General features: G+C 49.1%; 1 protein-coding gene across 1 annotated transcript in view; it reads left to right on the top strand.

Moving 5' to 3' along the window:
* The window catches only part of TDRD9 (tudor domain containing 9), a 2,714,501-nt gene that overhangs the window by 1,579,414 nt on the left and 1,115,638 nt on the right, over positions 1-19,449 (top strand). The gene's annotated exons all lie outside the window — the stretch shown is intronic.

Raw genomic sequence — 19,449 nt, 5'->3', positions numbered from 1 at the left:
TTGCAAAGCATTATCACCAGAAGTAAAAGTTCTTGCCCCTGTAAGTATGGCATGCTCTCCTATAATTTCATTTTAGAGATGGTCTATGGTTAGCACTAGCCAGAGCTCATGTAGGGAACGTGTCAGTCACTTTCAGCCTGTGGTACGAACTCCGACCCTCGGTCTAGGTCCCCGCAGCTCGCTGTGCCGTCTCTTGCCTCAAGACCCGACCACCTCCTTGGGAGGTTTGAGGCTGCTGTCCGCTCCTGTGCCTGCGACCCGCTCCAACTGGGACCAGACTGCCTGCAACTACCGTAACCTTTCCCAAGCCGTTTATTTTTCTTAATTTTTCTCTGTTGTGCCATTGTTATTGTGCCCATCTGTGTCTTGCTCTAATTCCACCACTGTTTTTATTTTCTCTTGCCTGCCTGTTCCTTTCGCCGCTGCTACCACTGCGGCCTCTCCCCCCTGGAAATTCCCCCTCGAACTCCCCCCGGAATTCCCCCGTTACTGCCTGCCAGCCTCTCCTCCCTCCTACCTCCCCTACTTAATGGCAGCCGCTGCGGGGAGCGCGAGTAAGACCTCCGACCCTTGGTCTAGGTCCACTCTCTCCCAGCAGCTCTGCTGTGCCGTCTCTTGCCTCCAGACCCCCACCTCCTCCTTGGGAGGTTCGAGGCTGCTGTCCGCTACTGCGCGTGCTGCACACTCCAACTGGGACCAGACTGCCTGCAACCACAGTAACCTTTCTCAGCCATTTTATTTCTTAATTTTTCCCTGTTGAGCCACTGTTATTGTGCCCATCTGTGTCTTGCTCTACTTCCACCACTGTTTTTATTTTCTCGTGTCTGCCTGTTCCTTTCGCCGCTGCTGCCCCTGCGGTTTCTCCCCCCCAGAATTTCCCCGCTCCCGCCTCCCAGCCTCTCCTCCCTCCCACCCTCCCTGTGCGGTCACGCAGTAGATGAACGCAGCAGGCGCGCCGAAGGCAAGCCCGTCTGCGCCCATCCGTGACCCGACCGCGGCCAGCGCCAGGAACCCTGTACCTCCCTCAACCCATCGCTACAATACCACCACCATCCTCCTCGCCCTCAACCCTGGAAGACTTAGAGAATGCCAACAGGCCTCGCGGAACACGACCCACTGCCAGTTCTCCTGCCTCCACTGCCGCCAGACCCTCACCGCCACCCCGGCCTCCAACACCGCAGATGCCAGCACTGGCGACACCCTAAAATACATCTTCCTCAACGTATGCTCCGTACACAAAAAAGCCATGGAAATCTGGAACCTACTCGACTCTTTATTGTCCGTAATTGCCTTCTTCACAGAGACCTGGACCAATGCATCCTCTGCCTCTGACATCAGCACTGCCATCCCAGATGGTTACAAGATCCAGAGGAAAGACCGCCCCAACCACCTAGGAGGGGGCCTTGCCATCTCCCACAAAAGCACCATCCGCCTCAGTACCTCCAGCTAAACCTTCCCCTCCGCCGAACACCTGCACTTCCAAAGCCAGAGCACCCCTAAAGCCACACTCCAAGGAACCCTTATCTACAGACCCCCCGGCACCCAAACACCCTTCGCCACCACCATCACCGACTTCATCGCACACCACGCCATCGCCTCAACAAACTACATACTCATTGGGGACCTGAACTTCCACCTCAACAACCCCAGCGACCCCCAACTCCACTATCCTTCGTGACTACCTCGCCAGCACCGGACTTAAACAACTCGTCAACACACCGACCCACAGATCAGGACACACCCTCGACCCCATCTTCAAAACAGGAAACAGCATCCAATTCAGCCACACAAATCACCTGCCATGGACCGACCACCACTGCGTACTCTTCGCCATCAACAAACCCAAGACACCCAAACTAGCCCCATGCCCACCACGAAGGAACTGGAGCAAGGTTACCGACGAGCCACTTAACTCTACCCTCACCCGAGAAAACCACACCTGGGCACCCGACGCAAATGACACAGCCAGAGAACTCCACACCTGGATATCCGACTGCGCAGACGAGCTTGCCCCGCTACGCAACCCCGACAGACAACGCCCCAGGAAAGCCGCCTGGTTAACTACCGCTCTCCAAGAAGCCAGACGCACCTGCAGACGCTTGGAGAAGACCTGGAGAAACAACAAGACAGCCGAAAACCACACCACCTACAAGTACGCCATCACGGACTACCACAACCAGATCAGAGCCACCAAGAGGAACTTCATCCACAACAAAATCCTGGAGAACTCCACCAACTCCAAGGAACTTTTCAGTGTCATTCAAGAATTCACCAACCCGCGCAGCGAAGCCACAGACATCACCCCATCCGAAGACCTCTGCGACAAGTTTGGAACCTATTTCCACCTCAAGATCAAAAACGTCTACGCCAACTTCATCGACCATCCACCAGGCGCCACAGACTGCCCCAGAAACACCAGCCAGCCCACCATCTCCAACTGGACACCTATCGCGGTCAAAGACACCGCCTCGACCATGAAAAGCATCCACTCGGGGGGGGTCCCCACCGACCCCTGCCCCCTCACATCTACCACAGAGTCAGGGCTGCCATCGCACCCGAACTACAACGCACCATCAACACCACCTTCAAAACAGGCACCTTCCAAGACGCCGGGAAACACGCAGAAGTCAGACCTCTGCTCAAGAAGCCCACAGCTGACCCCACCAACCTCAAGAACTATCGTCCCATCTCGCTCCTCCCCTTCCCAGCTAAAGTTGCAGAGAAAACCGTCAACAGGAAACTGACACGATTCATTGAAGAGAACGCCGTCCTCGACCTGTCCCAATCCAAATTCCGACGCAACCACAGAACAGAGACTGCCCTACTCGCCGCCACAGATGACATCAGCTCCCTCCTGGACTAAGGCCACTCCGCAGCCCTTATCCTACTCGACCCATCAGCGGCCTTCGACACCGTCTCCCACCGCACATAATTCGCCAGACTACACGACTCAGGCACACAAGGAACAGCCCTGGACTGATTCCGATCATTACTCACAGGAAGAAGCCAAAGTATCAGACTCCCACTCTTCCTCTCCGACCCAACGAAAATCACCTGCGGAGTCCCAAAGGGTTCATCCCTGAGCCCCACCCTTTTCAACGTCTACATGGACCCCCTCGTAGGCATTGTCCGACAACATGGTCCCAACATTGTATCCTACAGACGACACCCAGCTCATCCTCTCCCTCACCAAATACCCCACCACTGCCAAATTCAACTTCCAGAAAGGAATACAAGACGTCGCAGTCTGGATGACCAACAGCTGCCTGAAGCTCAACGCTGAGAAGACAGAAGTCCTCGTCCTCGGTACCAGCCCTTCTGCATAGGACAGCACCTGGTGGGCGACTGCCCTCGGAAGCCCACCTACCCCCTCAGACCACACCAAGAACCTCGGCATCGTACTCGACTCATCACTCACCATGAACCGGCAGGTCAACGCCGTCATCTCCAGCTGCTTCAACACCCTCCGCATCCTCCGCAGTCCTCCGCAAGACCTTCAAGTGGATCCCCCCTGAGTCAATGAAGCCAGTCACCCACGCACTCATCACCAGCAGACTGGACTATGGAAACGCAATCTGCGCAAGCATCAACAATTCCCTACTCAGCAAACTCCAGACAATAGAGAACACTGCCGCCAGACTCGTCCTCGGCATCCCCCGACACGACCACATCAGTCAGCACCTACGAAGTCTCCACTGGCTCTCTGTGGAGAAAAGAGTCACTTTTAAAATCCTCACTCACGTCTACAAATGCCTACACAACAACGGACCAAAATACCTGAACGACAGAATCAACTTCCACGTACCCAAAAGAAACCTCCGATCTTCCAACCTCGCACTGACCCAAACCCCGCGCACCCACAGGGCCAGAGCAGGTAGAAGATCATTCTCTCACATTGCAGCCAAGACCTGGAAAGAGCTACCGGCAGACATCAGACGCGCCCCCTCCCTGAACACCGTCAGGAAGACCCTCAAGACCTGGCTCTTCGGCTAAACAGATCTTCGCACCCCCCTCTCAGCACCTTGAGACCCTCATGGGTGAGTAGCGTGCTTACAATTCCCTGATTGTGTTTTGTTGTCGGTATCATTCCCATTAGGCCTAGCCCATAGGGCAGCTATTTGGTGACTGGAGTATTAGTCCTTGGAGGGTCTGCATTTTGTTTCTTTAAGTCTGTGTTTGGGAAGGTATATGCATGGAGTGGCAAATTAGTCCTCATTCATTTGTTATTACTGTTCCCCCAATTTATCATGTCCTTCTGTAATCTAACAAGGTTAAGCAAGTCCGTTCTATCCCTGACAGTTCTGTTAGAGCCAGTGTGTAACATTTACCCCGCAAGTAAATACCACACAGACAAGTGACTAAAAGTTTCCACCTTTGCCTCATATCCTTTACCACAAAGTAGTTCATTCCGCAAAGTTAGGTAAGTATTTTTACATAAAAAAGGGTTAAGATATGGGTGGGGTGGTGAAGGAGGTTAAGGGATGAGTTGAGGTAAAGGGGGGTAATGTGTGTTTAGGGTTACATGGTGGGTTGAGGCATCAGTGGTTCAAAGGTAGTAAAGGTAATAGGGGTAGGGTGATTTTACGGTTATGGGGTAGATAGCGGTAAAGGAAGGTAAGGATAATTTTAGGGTTAAGGGTTTGTAGAGGTGAAAAAGGTAAAGGTGGGTTTAGGGGTAGGTGTAGGTAAAGGGAAGCAACATACATTTTAGGGTTAAGGGGTAGAAAAAGGTCAAAATGGAGAAAGGGGTTGTTAAGTTTCTGGGCAGGTAGAGTTAAAGGTAGGTAAGGGGATTTTAAAAAGGTGGGGGGGCATCCCCCTCACAAAACAGACCTGTGAGACTTGACAGCCTTTGGGTGATCTTCCCCTAAGCCTTTTGCCTTACTCCTCCATTGCTGACCTTGTTTCTTTTGGCCTTTGGACTCTGTGCACTTTACCATTGCTACCCAGTGCTAAAGTGCATGTGCTCTCTCCTCTAAACATAGTAAAATTTCCTTACACCCAAACGGCACATTTAATTTACTTTCAAGCCCCTAGGAAAGTTTAAGTAAATGTATGCATGGCCTGTAAATTAAATGCTGCTATAGTAGGCCCGCAGCACTTACTGTGCCACCCACTTAAGTAGACCTTTACACATGTCTCAGGCCTGCCATTACAGCCTGTAGGTGCAGTTTTCAACCTTCATTTTGTTCTGGCTACAAAAACCTTTAGCCAGACCTAAATCTCCCTTTTGGATATATATGTCACCCCTAGCAAGGTCCTAAATAGCCCATAGGGTAGGGTGTAGCGTTTTCAAAAAGTTCGACATGTACTTTTACATGTTCTAGTAATGAAAAACTCCGACATTCGTTTTTCACTACTACAAGGCCTATCTCCCATACAATAACATTGTTACCTTTAATATATTTCATAAGTGATCACTTTCAAATGGGAGCAGGTAGGAATGTCAAGTTTGGTGTCTAAAGAATTGTAATTCCAAACCCTCATTAATGGTAAAGTTGGATTTTAAGACACAATTCTGAAAATGGCACTTTAGGAAAGTTAAACAAACAATTGATGGACGGAATGCTGAACAATGCAAATATTCACCCCCAGTCACAAAGATCTTGGTTTTATTCATCGTTCTTATGCTCACTACTCCATCCCAGTTTGGACCCAGCCATATGCAAATCACTCTTGACCCTGTTCCTCATGGGGACAGTCCAGTCCAAATTGCCAAGCCAGGTCCTTCCAGGACTGGAAACAAGCATCCTGGGACAGGATTTGGGGTATCACCCCTTGTCAGCCATGCTAGCTTGAATCCAGTAACACAGTGAGCAAGGGACCCACATCTGGGCATACCCTTCCCACTTAGGGCAACAAAAGCAAAAGGAACAAATGATGGACGGAACGCTGCACTGCAAACATTCACATCCAGTCATAAAGATCTGGGTTTAATCCATTGTTCTTTGGCTCTCACCACCACCCCAGTTTGGACCCAGCCATATGCAAATCAGTTTTGACCCTCTTCCTCATTGGAACAGTAGACCCCGAACTGCCAAGCCAGGTCCTCCCTGGACCGAAAACAAGCATCCTGAGAAAGGTTTCGGAGCATCACCCCTCATCAGACAGGCTAGCTTGAATCCAGTGGCACAGTGAGCAAGAGACCCACGTCTGGGCATACCCTTCCAACTTGAGGCGACACAAGCAAAAGTAACAAATGATGGACAGAATGCTGAACAATGCAAACATTCACCCCTAGTCACAAAGATCTTGGTTCAATTCTTCGTTTTTTAACTCAATTTTACTCACAAAGCCACCCCAGTTTGGACCCAGCCATATTCAAATCATTCTTGACCCTGTTCCTCATGGGAACAGTCCAGCCTAAACTGCCAAGCCAGGTCCTACCTGGACCGGAAACGAGCATCCTGGGACTGGTTTTGGGGCGTTACCCCTCATCCGCCAGGCTAGCTTGAATCCAGTGGCGCAGTGAGCAAGGGACCCACGTCTGGCCAAGGGTCGTCTGGAGGTGAATGTTTGATTTGCTCTGCATACCGTCCATCGTGTGTGTCTTTTGCTTTCTCGCCCTAAGTGCACTAGGTATGCCCATATGTGGGTCCCGGGCTCACTGTGTCACTGAATTCAAGCTAGTCTGACTGATGTGGGGAGATGCACTGTAGGAAGCAGGCTCTGTATATACGGTACCAAAGTGAGGTATAGTGTGCACAGAGTCCAGTGGAACCCCAAAGGTAGGAAGAGGTAAAGTTAGATAGAACCTTACTCACTATTTGTGGTAGTGTGGTCGAGCAGTAAGCCAGTACAGAGGACAGTGTTAAGCATTTGTTGTACACATTCAGTCAGCAACTGAATATACACATTCAGTCAGCAACTGAATTCACACACTCAAAGACTGAACTTCAGACCAATTGTTTTTGTATAAAAATATTCTTTTAGTTATTTTATTTTCTAGAACCAAGCAAGCCTGGCACAGGTAAGCAATAAATACTTTAGAGTAGTAATGTAATTGAAATGAATGATAATTGTAAATGCACTTTAGTTTAATTTACAGTATGGATGCAGAGAAATGCAATACTTAGTAAATGCAGTACATTGACTTGAATAGGCTTTTTAGTAAAATAGCAGGTAAGTAACTTTTGAGATGACTAGGCCTACACAGAGTAGTATACCTAGATCACGACCCTGCAGTGCACACTGTCTGCCATTGTAAGCTCTCTGGACGTGTGGCCTTCTGCCTAGGGAAGAGGAAGGAGAACGGGGTAAAAGAAGGTGAAGAGTGAGGGGGCAGAGATATAATGAGCAGAGGAGAGTTTAAAGGGGGAAAAAGTAGAGACAGACGGGGTAAGTACAGACAGAGATGGGGAAGACATTGAGACCGCTATGGAAAGAGTAAGAGAGGCCCTTTGTGCTAAAGAGAGTGGGGCAGCAAGAGAAATGGATACAAATGGGAGAGAAGTGAGTTGGGGAGGGATCGAGATTAGAGATGTGAAGATTGACAGAGTAATTGTCTATTTGTTTGTGTGCGTTTGCCTGGTTGTGTGTATGTTTGTGTGTGAGAGAGAAACTAAATCAGAGGGGAAGAGAATCAGGACACCCAGGAGGTATTTGAAAAGAAATGCATCTAATGCTTTATTAATGATGCTATGCCAGTCTCTCGTCCTGGTGCACATTGATTCTTAGCCTGAAAGTGCTAATAGTACTGTTGATGGCTTGGCTGCATTCAGGATTTAGAAGCTCCTTGCATTGTTCCCAGAAGTACGTCACACCACCCTTAGCATATGTACCTGTTAATCTGCACATATGGAAAGTTTGAGACAACTGTCAAGGGCAATGCAAGGGCAAAATTAATACTCAATAGAAGTGTTTTCTATCATCATGTCAGAACCAAATACCTCAACAAAAGAATAAACTTCCACGCACCCAAAAGAAATCTCCGGTCTGCCAACCACGCACTGGCTGAAACCCCTCGCAACCACAGAGCCAGAGCAGGCTGACGATCGTTCTCCCACATTGCAGCCAGAACCTGGAACGAGCTACCGGCAGACATCAGACTCGCCCCCAACCTGAACACCTTCAGGAAGACCCTCAAGACCTGGCTCTTCGGCTGAATGGATCTGCACGCCCCCTCCCCTCAGCACCTTGAGACCCTCACAGGTGAGTAGCACGCTTACAATTCCATGATTGATTGATAGGTTGACCCTGCCTCTAACCCCACCCATTAGCCACGCCCCTAACTCAATTAAATGAATACCTGCACTTATTTTTTTTCCATTTAAAGCACTGGGTACACCCCCTATTATGCCACCCTCTGGTGGGAGGGGGGCATGTACCTGTCACTGGTTGGCTGAGTCCCCCCATCTTCAAGATGGCGTGGACTGAGAGTTGTGCTTCACCTCGTCCCCCCCCCTCCACATCCCCCCCCCCACACTTCCTGAGGGGTGGAGTTGGCAGAGGTGGGCACACCTCTCTTCCTCACTTGTTTTTCTCGCCGGTTCAACCGCCCAAAGTGGGGGTCAGAACCAGTGGCCCGGGGAAGCTCACAGAGGCGGAAAGCCTTTGGAGCTTCCCCTTCGTGAACCCTGCCCATCCTGGGGGAGGAGGCTTGGCACCTTGTCTCAGGATGTGGATTGTTTCAGGACCCAGAGAGCAGCAGGAGTCCAGAAACATGTTTGGTGGTGGCAGCTGAAAGCAGCCACTAAATCTGGACACTAGTGGTAGGTTAGTTTTCAGAGGGTATATCGAAGATGCCGTCTGTGTGCATTTTTCTTTAATTCCAGAACTGGCATTAGTGTGGGTTCAATGTGCTGAGAAGTGTGATACCAAACTTCTCAGTTTTCAGTGTAGCCATTATGGTGCTGTGGAGTTCGTAATGACAAACTCCCACCACCATATACTCTTAATGTCAGCACTGCACTTACAATATCTAAGAATTGACTTAAACACTGTAGGGGTACAGGGCTCATGCACCTGTACCCTCACCAATGGTATAGTGCACCCAGCTAGAGGGGTGACTGACCTATGCCAGGACAGTGAGTTGTAGGCATGGCACATAGAGATGTGTAATCTAAACAATGTGGACGAACCCACTGAAGAACTTATGAAACTCACTGTTGTTGTAAGCTTTGACATGGAACCATTAGGTTTTTTTAAAAGACCCCTCACATACCAACCTGGTTGGTGTCATGCTTCATCATTTGGGTCCCAACCAGGTGGCCGAATGCCCCCCGGTTGTGCTACGACGCCTGGTTACAGCGGAGCAGGTGTGGTGTTCCGTGTGCATCACTATGCTATCTGGACCCAGTCTTTGCGGAAGGTAGCATCGGCTAGAAAAATGCGTGGAGCATTGGTGACAATGAGCCCTCCAGGGGCCGAGTTTTTTCTCGGGTATTCTGTGGGAATTATTCCGTGGAGTATAGTCCATATTCTTTTTCGCTTTTTTTCATTTAGGTTTTCTTAGTCTGCGGTTTGTGCAATGGATGTAGCTACATTAAAGTCTGCCAAAAGGAGGGGGTTGGAATGGAAGGTATCATCATCCGTGTACCCGAGTCCCTGGTTTTCTGCCATTGTGAAATGTGGCTGTTGCAATCTAATGTTAAAAACGGTACTGATGAAGGGGTGCGTCCTTGTCCCCAGTTCAATAAAAATCTAAACAATGTGGACGAACCCACTGAAGAACTTATGAAACTCACTGTTGTAAGCTATCTCATGGAACCATTAGGTTTTTTAAAAGACCCCTCACACACCAACCTGGTTGGTGTCATGCTTCATCATTGGGGTCCCAACCGGTGGCCGAATGTCTACCTGTTGTGCTACGACGCCTGGTTACAGCCGAGCAGGTGTGGTGTAATTGGACTTTCTCTGTGATTTGTTTAGGGTAGCCTCGGTGTTGTAGTTTCGTGCTAAGGGTGTTGGCCTGGTTTTTTAAATCCTGTACATCACTGCAATTTCTTCAGAGCCGTATAAACTGCCCGTATGGGACATTTTCACGTAAGGTTTTGGGGTGGAAGCTGGTGTAGTGTAAAAGAGAGTTGCGGGCTGTAGGTTTAGGACACCAGTGAATCACTCAAAACACGAATTCTCAATCTGGTTGAAGAAACGGAAACCACTGGCCAAATCACTAAAAATGAAGCACTGTTCCTTACATCTACCCTGGGAAAAATACCATACTTTTACATATTCCCGAAAATACAAAAGAACAAATTACCATCACCCGGGCGCCCTATTGTTTCGGGCATAGGATCACTGCTGGAACCTCTCTCACGCTACTGTGATGTCTAATTATAACCCAAAGTGAAGTCCCCCTGCACCTACTTGAAGGACACAAAATATCTTCTGGGCCTTAACAACCTGGCCTACAACCCAGAGACTGCATTTCTTCACAGTCTTGACGTTGAAAGTCTAGACACGAGCCTACCACAGGATGATACCCTTAGGGTACTGAAATCTGCACTGGACAACAGCACCTGGAACTACCACACTCCCAAAAGATTCATACTGGAATGTGCAACACTGGCACTCAAAGATAACTATTTTGAGTTTGAGGGAGAAATCTATTTACAAAAATATGGCACTTCGATGGGGAGCGTTTTCGCTCCCAGTGTGGCAGGTCTTTATGTGTACAACTTTGAGATGAACTACCTGTTATACAACAACATGCCACGCGTCTCCCAAATCAAGTTCTATAAGCGTTATATAGATGACATCCTTTTGATCTGGGAAGGGGACATGCAGTCCCTGATGACATTCTGTCAATGGATAAACACTTGTGACCCCCAACCTCAAATTTACACACAGCCTCACAGGCACAACATAATCTTTTTGGACCTGGAGATACAAGCAATGGGGGGTGGACTAAAAAGCAAAACACACTTCAAAACCTACAGCTCGCAACTCTCGTTTACACTACACCAGCTTCCACCTCAAAACCTTACGTGAAAATCTCCCCTATGGGCAGTTTCTCTGACTCTGAAGAAATTGCAGTGATGTACATGATTTCAAAAACCAGGCCAACGCCCTTATCACGAAACTACAACACCGAGCCTACCCTAAACAAATCACAGAGAAAGCCAAGAAACACGCACACAACCAAAACCGGGAAGGACAACTAGAAACAACACCAACTCCCCTATCGTGCGTAACAACCTTTAACGCAGTTTCGAATAAAGTGTCGCACATCATCAAGAAACACTGGAAGATACTCCACACTGGTAAATTAAAATGGGAACAACCTCTTCTTTCACACAAGAGAGCCAGGTCTATCAAAGACACCCTAGTATCTACACGTCCTGCCCCTCCCCCTATACCTACAAACACAGTCCTTAATGCCTGGGGTCTCCCGAACATTGTTGGTCACTTCCCGTGTGGAAATTGCAGTGTATGCCACATCACAGAAACTACAAAAAGCCCACATTTGGAACCAGGTAACATATGGCAAATCAGACAGCACACAAACTGCAATACTGCACATGCTATCTACCGCATCGTATGCCCATGCAACCTCACATACATTGGCATGACGAATCGTAAAATAAAGACCTGTATCTGCCAGCATTGCAGTACCATCAGATGCAAGAAAAACACCACACGATTGACTAACCACTTCCTAGAGGCAGGTCACACAACTAATGACATGCGATGGGTTGTGATTGAAACATTAGATCAGTTTTATCAGAGCTGGACGAACCCAAAGGTGTTGGTACAATCCCCGACGTCAAAGGGCATTTCCCATGCGGCAATTGCAGTGTCTGCCATATTACTGAGACGACCAAACAACTGAATCTTGAACCCGGTAAAACATGGGAACTTCGCAAACATACGAACTGCAACACAGAAAATGTTGTGTACCGGATCACTTGCCCATGCAACCTCATCTACATTGGCATGTCCACTCGCAAAATAAAAACCAGGATCTGTGAGCATCGCAGTACAATACGCTGCAAGAAAAACACCACAAAAATGACTAACCACTTTCTAGAAAAAGGCCACACGACCAATGACATGAGATGGGTCGTTCTAGAGGCCCTAGACCACAACCTACCCAACATCCAGAGCCGCCTCTTGGAACAAGAGCAAAGATGGATATATCGTCTGTCCAGTCACACCATTGGATTAAATGATAATATCCCATGGAATAGCCTCAGGAGATCCTAATCCCGCCCCTTCCATCCTTTGGCTTGGCCTACTGTAGCTACCTAACACTCATCCCTTTGTTAGCTTAGCGTCCCCCACCTCCCTGGCAGACACAGTAGCCTCCTCCTCTCATTCGTGTGGTTACTTTTACTATCCACCTTAAACCAGCCAGACGCCTGCAGACACCTGTGTTGTTAATGTTATTCTCCACCTCTTGTCAGCCCATCGGCTGCACTCATCCCTTCCTCCTCCTCAAGCCACACCATCGGTACCTGGGACAACCATTTTGGCACCCAATGCCCACATGCCCGTCCCTTTTTCTTTTTTCCTTTACTTTTGCTCGCGATCTCCCCAGTGCTGCATCTCAGCTCTTCTGCGCACGCGCGCCTGATCAGCGACCTCCTCGCATGCGCGGCACTCGCGCCCCACTCTACGCATGCACGCACAGCTTACAGCCCTACCTGACACATGCGCAGGCTTCCTTGCCCAGCCCGCGCCCACTGGTCAATCAGCACGTAAGCCATGGCTCCTATCACTATTTATCCTCCCACTGCCATGGACACCTCACCATCCGGGATCCGGGAGCCCTTAGTAGGTGGAATACGGGTGCTGCTTCTTGACCATGTAAGGTGACGCGCGCTATTTCTCCGTCGGACTGCTTCTGCTCTCCATGTCCCGTTTTTCATGCCCGCCATTTCCTTCCTCCCCACAGAATCTGTGATTTGAGGAGCACACTCCTCCCGCTTCCTGAGCAGCGATCATACTCAGCCATAGTGTAATTCCATTTTCCCTTGTTTGTCACCCCCTCCTCCTGTTACCACAGCGCGCCACACAGGGGTACTTCCCCTTCTTGTACCCAGCACTTCACAAATAACGCGCACTGTCACCCGGAAAGCCAATCCTACCAGCGCTTACTGGGTACTTACGGCATAGTCCGACCACTCTGTGGCCACACGGCACCACCATCCAAGGTGCCAACTGCCCTCACCAGGCACCCTATGAATATAGTTCACATTCCTAATTGCCTGTCTTGTTGCCTGTCTTGCTTTTCACCTTCTTACCGATCGAGTTCACAGGGCGCATCGCGTCCTCTTATCACCTGTCAGTGATTAGTGTGAGACTATAGCAGCATGCCACACAAGCACAGTATGTGTGTGGCCACAGGCACAACCGTCTGCAAGTGTTGGTTACCTCACAGCACGGAAGATTGCATTTTATAGTTGCTGCGATACCCAGCACAATATGTCACTGCTTTACATGTCTTTGTGCTGTGTGCTTTTCTCCCACAGAATATTTTTCGCTGCGGTGTCCGCCAGTGTGCAGACACCGATTCCACACACCTTAGCGAGTGTGTAGGTAATTAAACCTTTTTATTTTTTCACCAATCACGTGGCACCCTTCACTTTGCCACTCACTTCACCCACTGGTCCTGACGAAAGCCCCTGACACCCTGAAGTGGGCTGAAACATGTAGACCTACCACACATACAACTATTAGAAACTAACCTCTTTCGTAGTTGCACCACATAGTTTAATTTTAATATATCCTGAGCCGCCAATAATAAATTTACCCCGGCAAGGATTCTCAGAGATATTTTTAAACCTTCACTACATCACACCTCTGCACCACACCAGCTCCGCTGTAGTCAGGCGTCGCAGCACAACCGGGAGGCACTCGGCCACCCGGTTGGGGCCCCTATGATGAAGCATGACACCAACCAGGTTGGTGTGTGAGGGGCCTTTTAACTAACCTAGTGGGTTTCCTATCACTGCTTCACAGTGATTGTACCAACACCTTTGGGTTCGTCCAGCTCTGATAAAACTGATTTATACTACAGGGGATACGGACGCACCCCACGTTTCCCTAGCTCTCTCATTGATCTTTATATTGAAACATTAGACCCAAAACTACCTAATATACAGAGCCGCCTCCTAGAGAAGGAGCAAAGATGGATTTAACGCCTGTCGAGTCATGTGACAGGCCTAAATGATAATATTCCGTGGAACTGCCTTAGAAAACCATCATGAGACAGTCGCCTAAACAACTTGTACACACTCTGACATTCTTCCATGCGCCTCGACTGCCCACTCATGAGGCCGTCATTAAAATCCGGAGATCACCACAATGTAAGCCTCGCAGTATTCCAACAGGGTATCACACCAATCATCTTTTTATCCAGAGCCTTCAGCTTCCCAGCCACAATAGCTTACCCCTACTACAAGGATAGTGCAATGTCTGCTTTTTTCAAAACATGGCATTTTTCCAGTGCCTTACTTATATCGTTTTCTTTGCAAACAATGTGTGAATACCACAGTACTATATCGATGAACAGCATAGCATCCTTATTCTAAAGAGACACCCAGGTCCCAACCGGCAACCCCGAAATCAAGCTACCCACACTCAAGATGGCCGCCACGCATGCGCGCGAAGAGCACTTGGATGTCTGGTTACTCTGAGGTCCCGTAAACACACGTGTCAGAGACCGCGACTCCATGCATAAAAGTACCAGCCGGGACCACGGGAGACCACAAAAGGGTTTTTGCGGGTTACTCATCTCGACGAAGTAAGGTTGCGATACCACTTTTCTATTCCAGATACAGCTTAACGCTAAACTAAATGCCCACGATTTCCCTCGCTCTGCTTTATACCTCAGAGTGTGACAACAGATGATACCTCTCCCTGGCCTCGTATTTCTGCCTACCACTAAAATCTAGGTAATTATGCGCATTATAAGTATAAGTATTTGCATGCACGCAATCTAATCTTTTATCATTCATTTTAACTGCATTTCACCTAAGGTGACTGCACTGTATTACATCACGAGTGGTCACCCCTTGCTGAGATATCTGCGCTGCAACTCACCAAGGGCTTACACAGGGTTGCACACAAGCCCGGTTTTTACGCACATCTAACTGGCAAGCGATACGCCGCTTATATTCCCTATGGCGTTAGATACAATGCTGGACAACATTCGCTAGATGCCGCATTATAGTCACAGCCACACAGTCACTATGAGTGATGCGTGCACCATATGTAGTCAATAGCATGCATACTAGCAATGTCTGTATTACCTCACTGTTGTGCCCACTTACCTGAGACCTAAACAGTGGCGCCACTATACGATTGCATTTAATGTTGCTATTATATGTGTCTTGTTTTGTCTGTTTCTCCCACAGGTTTTCTCTGAGTGTCTGTAAGTATACCAACAACTACTACCACACACCTTGGCGCGTGTGTAGGATTATCACAATTCACGTGGTGTGTTCTTTTGCCACTCACTTTTCACTCACTTGGTCCTGAAGAAAGCCCTTTATACTGTTTTTACGAGCTGAAACATGTAGACCACTTTAATAGGCAACTAGGAGAAAATCCCTCCATTAGTTGCACCATTAGTTTTTAACTATATCTTGGGCCATCGCTAATAAATATATCAGGCAAGGATTCCCAGAGATATTTTTAACCCACGCCACTTCACACAAAATACACCACACCTGCTCCGCTGTAACCAGGTGTCGTAGCACAACCGGGGGGCATTTGGCCTCCCGGTTGGGACCCCAATGATGAAGCATGACACCAACCAGGTTGGTGTGTAAGGGGTCTTATAAAAAAAAACCAATAGTTCCATGAGATAGCTTACAACAACAGTGAGTTTCATAAGTTCTTCTGTGGGTTCGTCCACATTGTTTATATTACACATCTCTATGTGCCATGCCTACAACTCACTGCCCTGGCATAGGTCAGTCACCCCTCTAGCTGGGTGCACTATACCATTGGTGAGGGAGCCCTGTACCCCTACAGTGTTTAAGTCAATTCTTAGATATTGTAAGTGCAGTGCTGCCATTAAGAGTATATGGTGGTGGGAGTTTGTCATTACGAACTCCACACCACCATAATGGTTACACTGAAAACTGATAAGTATGGTATCACACTTCTCAGCACATTGAACCCACACTGATGCCAGTTCGGGATTTAATGAAAAATGTACACAGAGGGCATCTTAGATATACCCTCTGAAAAGTCGCTCTCTCCTTGTTTTGCACATAGAGATGTTTGCCATGTCGCCTCTTCACTTTGTTCTGCACCAAAACATGCAGCCTGCAAAGGCAGTGTGTGAGTGTAGTTGTACAGGACCTCTAAGGGTGCCACACTAATTCCTGCAGCCCTTAGAGGCCTTCTCTGGTCACAGTGCCCTGGGTACCTGTGGTACCATTTACGAGGGACTGACCTGTGGCCAGAGATGCCAATTGGGTTTAGGCTTCAATTCAGTTTTAGGGAAAGAACATAGGCCCTGGGTACCTGATTAACAGGAGCCCAGGGCACACTCAAAGTACATCAGCAATTCAGCAAAAAGTGGGGGCAACCATGCCGAAGGAGGGCACTTTCTCACATGCTCCGAAACCGGTCCCATGATGCTTGTTTCCGGTTTAGGGAGGACCTGGCTTGGCTGCTGTTGCTGGCCTGTTCCCATGAGGAACAGGGTCAAGACTGATTTGGATATGGCTTGGTCCAAACTGGGGTGGAATGTTGAGCAAAAGAGCAATGGATTTAACCCAGATCTCTTGCCTGGGGGTGAATGTTTGATTTGCTCTGCATACCATTCATCATCTGTCTGTCTTTTACTTTAAGAAAGTTGTAATTTTTTTGTCCCAACCATTTGATCCCTGCAGCCTGTATCCTTGGTCACATGACCCTCCACAAGTGGTGCCACCCTAGTCCTTGACCTTTGGAAGTGGGCCTGAAGTTGGTCTGCCAGCCCAACTGTTGTCCTGTGAGCAGAACCAATTCAGTTTGACGCCTCTCTTTGCAGCTCCCCTTCAGAACCGCTCCTGCTCCAGCCATTACTCTGCATAGCCCCCGGACAATATTACATCAGTTCTGTGTACTACATAACCCCAGTCAACACTGGCCTATTTATAGCGTAGCTGAGTGCACTGACATTAGATATCTTTTTTCATTGCTCAGATCCGGACCTCCTTTTTAGGTCTCGCCTAGACAGTGTATGCGCTGTCGCAAGACCTATAGTGTTAGACCTGGCACCTTGGCGTGAGTTTCCCTTCCACCTTTTGCTGATGTGCCTCATTGTGTTTTGTTGGTGTTAGCTGCTCAGGGCACTGTGCCACTGCTAATCAGTCTCCCTTTGGAAAAGTGTATACATTGATTGGTGTCCATGTTTGGCTTATTTGGTTTACTATCAGCTCCTAGTAAAGTGCACCAGGAGTGCCAGGGCTTGTAAATACAAATGCTGCTGGTGGGCTTGCAGCACTGGTTGTGCCACCCACAGAAGCGGCCTAGTAAAATGTGTCTAGGGTCTGCCACTGCAGAACCTGCGCGCGGTCTGGTACTGCCGCGCTGATTGCGCAAGTGCACCTACTTGCCAGTCCCCAAACCTTCACTTAACTACATATTAGTCACCTCTCTGGTAGGCCCAAGGGCAGGGTGCATTGTAGGTATAAGGTAGGACATGCCCTGATGAGTGTGGCATGTCCTAATAGTGAATTACAGCCATTTTCGTTTTTCACTATTGAAGGCTACCTGCTCTCCATAGGCCAGAATGGGCTGCTGGAATTACTACACACTGTAATCCCAGTGGACTCAGAGAGCATGGTAGAAAGTCAAGTTTAGTATGCCTGAACTCAGAATAATAAAATACTTCTTTTAGTAAAGTTTATTTTAATATCCTGTGTTTGTAAATACTACTTTTAGAAAGTTAGTATTTACTGACCTGGCCATTTCAGTCCGCCTCTGCTGTGTGTGTGTGTTCTGCCTAGTAACAGTAAAGGAGCAGGGCTGGGGAATTCCAGGAGACAGGCTGGCTGCCAGGTGGTGGGTAGAGAGATTACACCAGGATGGGTGGGAGGAGTACACCTTTGACTCTGAATAGACCTGTGCTCTGCCACCACAATGCCGGCTCCGCCCCCTGTGGAGCGGCTGATGTCTCTGCCCTGCTGCTGAAAGGGAAGAGCAGAGTCACCACAACAAAGTGCTCCAAAACTGGACTGAGCCAGGCCCAGGCCCCCTCGCGACAAAGAACAAAATAATTGTGCTATAAAAGAAGGAGCCCTGCTCCTAAGAAATCAGATCTTGTTTGCGCCAAGAAGAAACTCTGCCCGAAGAGAAGGACCTGGGAAAGCTGCATGAAGGACTACTGTCTCTGACCTGTGAGACTGGCCTGAGGTGGGTGCCTTGCTGCAAGAAGGAGAGGAAGAAAAGACTTGAGAAGAAAAGACTTTTGATCAACTTGTGCTTTAAACAATCTCCAAGGGCTTGCTGGTGAACTTGCCCCCTGAACTGCGCCCCAGGAACAGTGGGCGCTACCTTTCCCCAAGAAGAAGAGAAGCTGCTGAAGGCGATCCTGTAACGCTGACCCCAGAGGACCTGTGTGCCCCTCATCTGAGCACCGCGACGTCTGCCACCGGGGCTACTGTAAGCACCGCAAGGGCCTGCCTGCCTGGCCCAAAAACCGCAAGCAGTTGCCCCCTCCGAGCCGTAGCTCGCACCGCAAAGAAGAGACTGATCAGGCTCCAAGCGCCGAGCCTCTGCGACCCTGCGCCGCCGAGATCACCGCAAGGACCTGTGCACCGTCCGTCCCCTCAGTGAAGCCGACAGTGCGACGCGCTGAAGAAATTGCCCCCGAGCTGCCCCTCCTGCTTCTGAACTGGGTCGTGTCCCTGGGACCATCCGAAGCGCCCCACGAAGCATCGCCGCCCGCTGATCAGGAGGGACGACAACGCGATGTGGGACGCCCCTCTAAGGACCCCTGAGGCTGCTGCGACCCTCTTGCCCAAGACCAAAGGTATTGTGAACTGCCCGCCTTGGTGCGACACGTACTTCACTCCGTACGAGCCGTACCTGCACTGTCGTCCGTGTGCGGCGCGGCCCATGTCTCTGTGCGGCCCGGCCAGCATCAAATACATTGCCGGTGCTCACGCGGGAAGCGTGAGGTTTTGAGAGAGGCGTACCGAACGTGTACGACACGTACCTACGAGGGTACGGTCCGTACGGTTCATGTCCCGAGTACGCGTGCTCCCGCGAGAAGCGCGAGGAACGGCACGACACAACCAAACAGCGGTAAGAAGCGTACCGGAGGCGCTAGGAAGCGCACAATACCCCAAAGAAGCTTGTTTTGAGTAGAACATTGCCATTTTTACATCTGTGGACTGCCTAAAAGCATTGAAAGTAACTGGAACCTTATTTAAAGAGAGAAGACTGTATTTGAAGCCCGCATAAGAGATTTATATAAAGAACTTTATTTTCATAAATACAGCCTTGTGTCTCTGTGTGGTGGGGTGGTGATTATTGTGTGGGATATCTTGAACGCTTAAC

This window comes from Triturus cristatus, chromosome 9 (assembly GCF_964204655.1).
Source record: "Triturus cristatus chromosome 9, aTriCri1.1, whole genome shotgun sequence".
In the NCBI taxonomy this organism is placed as follows: Eukaryota; Metazoa; Chordata; class Amphibia; order Caudata; family Salamandridae; genus Triturus; species Triturus cristatus.
Note: the sequence above shows the minus strand (reverse complement) of the source record. Positions and strands in the feature narration are given on the sequence as shown.